At 44.2% G+C, this 6,990-nt stretch overlaps 1 non-coding gene across 1 annotated transcript; it reads left to right on the top strand.

Annotated features, from left to right (window-relative positions):
* The first annotated feature begins 4,792 nt into the window (after positions 1-4,792).
* Trnaa-cgc (transfer RNA alanine (anticodon CGC)) lies at positions 4,793-4,865 on the top strand. The gene has a single exon. It is a non-coding gene; the product is annotated as a tRNA-Ala (tRNA).
* Positions 4,866-6,990: the final 2,125 nt, after the last annotated feature.

The following is a 6,990-nucleotide window of genomic DNA, read 5'->3' as shown; positions in this document are numbered from 1 at the left end:
ACATAGTGCAAGCGATGGAAGGAAGCATGGAGAAATTCGGAAAAGAAATTAAAGTTCAGGGAATAGAAGTAAGTTTTTAAGTTCTTTCATTCACATTATACTTTTGCCAGAGATGGCAAAGTGTTTGGAGGATCAGTTGTACGGAGTGAATAACACCTTGAGAAGAGATTATAAGTTGAACTTTAACAGAAGTACTACAGGAGTAATGGACTACAGTAAAATCAGACACTGCTGAGGGAATCAAATTAGGAAATGAGACACTGGAAGTAGTTGATGAGTTTGCTATTTGGGCATAATGTAACTAATAATGGCTGATGTAACCTGGATGTAAAATGCACTCTGGCAATAGCAAGAAAAACCTTTCAGGAAAGGAGGAAAATATTAATACTTAAAAAAAAGGTGTTAGAAAGCCTTCTCAGAAAGCATTTATTTGGAATGTACCACTACGTGGAAGTGAAATGTGTATGACAAATAAAATGACAAAAAAGATTGGAGGTTTTGAAATACGACGTTACAAAAGAATAATGAATACTGGATGGTCAGAAACGTTAACGAATGAACAGGTGTGGAGTCAGGGAGAAAATACCTGTGCCACACAGCTTCACTACAAGAAAGCATAAGATTATTGGAAACTTCCTGAGACATCAATGGTAATGGAGGGAAGGGTATGGTGAGAAATTCTAGAGTTTGACTAGAGTAACCAGGATGAAATATATGTAAGTCACAGTATTTATGGAGACAAGAAGAGTCTATTACAGAACATGAATCTGTATACACTAATGAAAATTTTCTATCATATTGGAGTTTTGATCCTGGTATAGCACATATTTTCTATTGTTACTGCAGACACATTATATCCCAGGTACAGAACATCTGAACAGTTATCACTATTATCATTTAATGTCATTATATGTTCATTCATTTAAACCCTTTAGTAACATTAGTTTCATTTTATAGGATTTAATTCATCATTCAGAAGAGAATATGGTGGAGAGCTGCACAAATCACTCATAGATCGGAGATCAGAAGAATAAAAACAACAAAAGAAAAATAAAATACAAAAAATTATTTATGGGACTTTAAAAATATACTGTTATCACTGAAATATGCTCTATATCGCCGACGTACTTAGATTCTCAAGTCAAATACCTGAACTATATTACGCTACTACTACTACTACTACTACTACTACTATGAAGTAATTTTTTCGTGAATAGCATCTATCATAATGAACTGTTACGAGATATTGAGCACAATAATATAATCCTGTGCTAGACTGACCACATAAATTGCTACTGCTCTTCAGTCACCTGCAAAATCCTGCGTAGAGTTGATCGTATGAATAACTCCTCTATCATTTATCTTGCTTGATATTGTCTATGAGCTCTTACAAAATTTTGAGATTTATTACTGATTAATTTCAGTGATCATTACTTACAGTAAAGACCAGCCTTGGTATATACACTCCTGGAAATTGAAATAAGAACACCGTGAATTCATTGTCCCAGGAAGGGGAAACTTTATTGACACATTCCTGGGGTCAGATACATCACATGATCACACTGACAGAACCACAGGCATATAGACACAGGCAACAGAGCATGTACAATGTCGGCACTAGTACAGTGTATATCCACCTTTCGCAGCAATGCAGGCTGCTATTCTCCCATGGAGACGATCGTAGAGATGCTGGATGTAGTCCTGTGGAACGGCTTGCCATGCCATTTCCACCTGGCGCCTCAGTTGGACCAGCGTTCGTGCTGGACGTGCAGACTGCGTGAGACGACGCTTCATCCAGTCCCAAACATGCTCAATGGGGGACAGATCCGGAGATCTTGCTGGCCAGGGTAGTTGACTTACACCTTCTAGAGCACGTTGGGTGGCACGGGATACATGCGGACGTGCATTGTCCTGTTGGAACAGCAAGTTCCCTTGCCGGTCTAGGAATGGTAGAACGACGGGTTCGATGACGGTTTGGATGTACCGTGCACTATTCAGTGTCCCCTCGACGATCACCAGTGGTGTACGGCCAGTGTAGGAGATCGCTCCCCACACCATGATGCCAGGTGTTGGCCCTGTGTGCCTCGGTCGTATGCAGTCCTGATTGTGGCGCTCACCTGCACGGCGCCAAACACGCATACGACCATCATTGGCACCAAGGCAGAAGCGACTCTCATCGCTGAAGACGACACGTCTCCATTCGTCCCTCCATTCACGCCTGTCGCGACACCACTGGAGGCGGGCTGCACGATGTTGGGGCGTGAGCGGAAGACGGCCTAACGGTGTGCGGGACCGTAGCCCAGCTTCATGGAGACGGTTGCGAATGGTCCTCGCCGATACCCCAGGAGCAACAGTGTCCCTAATTTGCTGGGAAGTGGCGGTGCGGTCCCCTACGGCACTGCGTAGGATCCTACGGTCTTGGCGTGCATCCGTGCGTCGCTGCGGTCCGGTCCCAGGTCGACGGGCACGTGCACCTTCCGCCGACCACTGGCGTCAACATCGATGTACTGTGGAGACCTCACGCCCCACGTGTTGAGCAATTCGGCGGTACGTCCACCCGGCCTCCCGCATGCCCACTATACGCGCTCGCTCAAAGTCCGTCAACTGCACATACGGTTCACGTCCACGCTGTCGCGGCATGCTACCAGTGTTAAAGACTGCGATGGAGCTCCGTATGCCACGGCAAACTGGCTGACACTGACGGCGGCGGTGCACAAATGCTGCGCAGCTAGCGCCATTCGACGGCCAACACCGCGGTTCCTGGTGTGTCCGCTGTGCCGTGCGTGTGATCATTGCTTGTACAGCCCTCTCGCAGTGTCCGGAGCAAGTATGGTGGGTCTGACACACCGGTGTCAATGTGTTCTTTTTTCCATTTCCAGGAGTGTATTATTGTCTGGCTGGCTCAGAAGCACATGCTTGAGATGCCTGTATGTCATTTTTTTATTCATACACAAATATATTAATGACACTCAAGGACTAATCAACAAAATAAGTGTTGTGCATGAAATAAAGTCTTTTGGACGCAAATACCTTGTATGAAAAGCATATGAGTGGATTTCCAAGATAACGTGGTGGGTAGTGCAAAAATACTAATTTAATAGTTGTGGAAAGGGCTATACTACTCTCAAAATTAAGTGGGCTCAGTATCCTTATAATTAGAACAGCTCCAGACATCTTATGAAGGGAATAGGAAAAGGCAGTGTGGTTGGTGGGAATTAATAATTGTAAAACCTTTCATATATATTTAACGTTTATTACAAATCTTGAATGATCTTTCCAACTTTCTTTATAGAACAGAAATGTCCGACCCGGTAGCCGAGTGGTCAGCGCGACAAAATGTCAATCCTAAGGGCCTGGGTTCGATTCCCGGCTGGGTCGGACATTTTCTCCGCTCAGGGACTGGGTGTTGTGTTGTCCTAATCATCATCATTTCATCCCCATCAACGCGGAAGTCGCCGAAGTGGCGTTGAATCGAAAGACTTGCACCAGGCGAACGGTCTACCCGACAGGAGGTCCTCGTCACACGACGTTATTATTATTATTATTATTAGAACAGAAATTCCATAATTTACTCTCTACACCTTAATTAACTCTCTTCACCTTCAAGGGACCAACGAATGATCATCTTGTCTAAGTAGGCCACAAACACGTGAGAGGGGGCGTGGGGGGTGTGCGTTGCCATAGCATTTCGTTACACTTATACACACCCCAGAAAAAACCATGCAGTTCTTAAGATATAGTTGGAATATTATCGCAAACTATGCGTTCATGGGTGTACCCGATTTTCATGACTTAACAGGAGATAGTGTGTAGTATATAATTTTGTAATATATTTAATGGATGATTAATTTAATAAACAGAAGGACACAGCAGTTTATTTACTGTGACTCGAGTTACCAAAATTGCCTTATGTAAGCTTTGGTTCAGCTGATACTCTTGCATGGCCACAATGGCTGACATGGCAGAAGCGCGCCAAGTATCTCTACCATTCAAAACCTTGCAAAAAGTAAATCTACTCAGTCCTGCATGATATCATCGGAAACATATGCGAAGAGCTCCACATAATTACCTTGGCTGAAATCAATCTGCATTAAATTCACAACCTCCCACCCATCATACACTGAAGCGTCAATGAAACTGATATAGGCTCGTGTACTCAAATACAGAGGTATGTAAACAAACAAAATACGGCGCTGCGGTCGGCAACGACTATATGAGACAACAAGTGTCTGCTGCAGTTGTTAGATCGGTCACTGCTGCTACAATGGCTGGTTATCAAGTGAGTTTTAACGTGGTGTTACAGACGTCGCATGAGCGATGGGACACAGCATCTCTGAGGTAGCAATGAAGTGGGGATTTTCCAGTATGACAATTTCACGAGTGTACAGTGAATATCAGGAATCCACTGAAACATCAAATCACCGACATCGCTATGGCCGGAAAAATATCCAGCAAGAACGGGACCAACGACGACTGGAGAGAATCGTTCAACGTGACAGAAGTGCAACCCTTCCGCAAATTTCTGCAGATTTTAGTGCTGGGTCATCAACAAGCATCAGCGTGCGAACCATTCAACGAAACATCATCGGCATGGCCTTTCAGAGCCGAAAGCCCACTTCTGTACCCTTGATGACTGCACGACACTAAGCTTTACGCCTCGCCTGGGCCCGTCGACACCGACATTGGACTGTTGATGACTGGAAACATGTTGCCTGGTCGGACGGGTCTTGTTTCAAATTGTATGAGTGGATGGACACGTACAGGTACTGAGACAACCTCATAAATCCAACTGAGCTGGGTGGCGCAGTGGTTAGCGCACTGGACTCGCATTCTGGAGGACGAAGGTTCAAATCCGTCTCTGGCCATCCTGACTTAGATTATCTGTGATTTCCCTAAATGGTTTCAGGGAAATGCCAGGTTGGTTCCTTTGAAAGGGCACGGCCGATTTCCTTCCCAATCCTTCCCTGATCCGAGCTTGCTCTCCGTCTCTAATGACCTCGTTGTCGATGGGACGTTAAACACTAATCTCATCCTACTCCTCGTAAATCCATGGACCCTGCATGTCAGCAGGAGTTCAAGCTGGTGGAGACTCTGTAAAGCCCGTATTACACGATGCGCCTAAACCGTACACCTACGCACCAGCGCTCCTAACGTGCATACCAGTTCACTTCCGACCTTATACACCATCCACGCTGGATTTACCTAGCACGCGTGCGCAGCAGCAGACGATACGCGCGAAAAGAAAATAGAACTGTCTGATGTCTTGTTAAGTCGTCCTTTCTACCGCTCGCTTCTCTAGGGCGACTGTATGATATACTTGTACGTCATACGTTCAAATTATTTCTGTGAGCCCAAGGTTCCTATTTAATAAGAAATTGTTTTTTACCATTATTTATTAAGTAATTGTTTTTCTCTTATGTAAGTTAGTACTGTCCTGAATTACAGACTCAACGGTTTTACATTACAACACTTGGTTACACGGGTATATGTATTTCGAAATTTACCTTTATATAGCATATTGCACATTGAGGATCCACTTGTTTTTGGAGCTATTGCCCTGGCAGTGACACTAAATCTTCGAATTAGGGCTGAACGGCGACGGAAACTAAGAGTCAGACGTTGTTGGGTTCGACAATGGCTGAAAAGAAGGGACGAAGGTAGGGGAATATATTCACTGTTAATAAACTGAGTCCCGAAGATCCGCAAGAATTTCGGAACTTCATTTGGACATGGCCTGTTTCGAGAAGCTGCTGTCTATGATGGAAGATGGAATCAGTGTGACACAGTCATGAGGGAGGCTATCTCACCTTCTCGAAGGTACGAATTATATGTTTATATGTTTTGTGATCATACCAGCCAAGATCACTGATAAAATACCGGTAAACACCCTGTTATGTTGTAGGCTGGTTGTAACATTACGTTTCCTGGCAAATGGGGTATCTTTTGGCTTTCAGCCCACTATTTCAGAAGTTGTTGTCGATGTATGCACTGCAATTTGCAGCACTTGAAAGGACCAATACTTAAAAGTGTACTTGTGTTATTTTTCCAAGTTTTGAATATACGGTATATAAGTGCTCCTCAACGTTTTTCAGTTGTCGTCTATCGCACTGGGGGAAACTGCACGGACTTTGTCGCCAATCACTGCCAGTTTATCTTTTCTGCCATGCTGAAATAAACAAGAGAAGTCAACATGAACTAAGCTAAGGAATTACGACACAAATCGAAAACCACCGTATGGCGTTATATGTATATTACTCAGAAAGAAACGTTTGGCGACGTATCGTATTATGATACAGCGAGTCACATGTGCACCTTTCCTCGCCGTATGCCTAAATTAAGACGCTTAACGCCTCATTGCTCCATTTCATTTCTAGAACACGAAGTAATCAATAGAAATAATGCTTTCACAAACAGCTAGCAAAAAAAAAGTTTTTCTCTGCATTTATGAAAACCTACTTACTGAAAAAAAAACGCGGAAAACCCCCAATATGAAAATCTGAAATGAGCTACTAGCCACCAAGAAGTAAGCAAATAACAAGCAGAACACACTGCGGTAGCCCCTTCTGCGCATGCGCGAGTTATCGCTGCCTAGTGCGCATGCGCGGATTGAAGGCAGTTTACAACTGCTCTCTATTCCGGCGAACGGATATTTGTGTCTGCTAATTTTCGTAGTTTCACCCGTTCTACCGCTAGATGGCTGTCATGCTAGACCAGTACCGTTCGCGGAGCATCGTCGTGTAATACCGGGTTAATGGTGTGGGGCATGTCCTATTGGAATAATATAGGACCCCTGGTATGTATAGATAAGACTGACAGGTGACACATACATACACACCCTTCTGGTCACCTGCATCCATTCATGTCCATTGCGCATTCCAACAGCCTTGGGCAATTCCAGCAGGACAATACGACAACCCACACGTCCAGATATGCTACAGAGTGGCTCCAAGAACACTCCCCTGTGTTTAAACACTTCTGCTGGCCGCCAAA

Source organism: Schistocerca cancellata, chromosome 4, assembly GCF_023864275.1.
Source record: "Schistocerca cancellata isolate TAMUIC-IGC-003103 chromosome 4, iqSchCanc2.1, whole genome shotgun sequence".
NCBI classification, from domain to species: domain Eukaryota; kingdom Metazoa; phylum Arthropoda; class Insecta; order Orthoptera; family Acrididae; genus Schistocerca; species Schistocerca cancellata.
The sequence above is the reverse complement of the archived record's forward strand: the minus strand, read 5'-3'. Positions and strand labels throughout refer to the sequence as shown.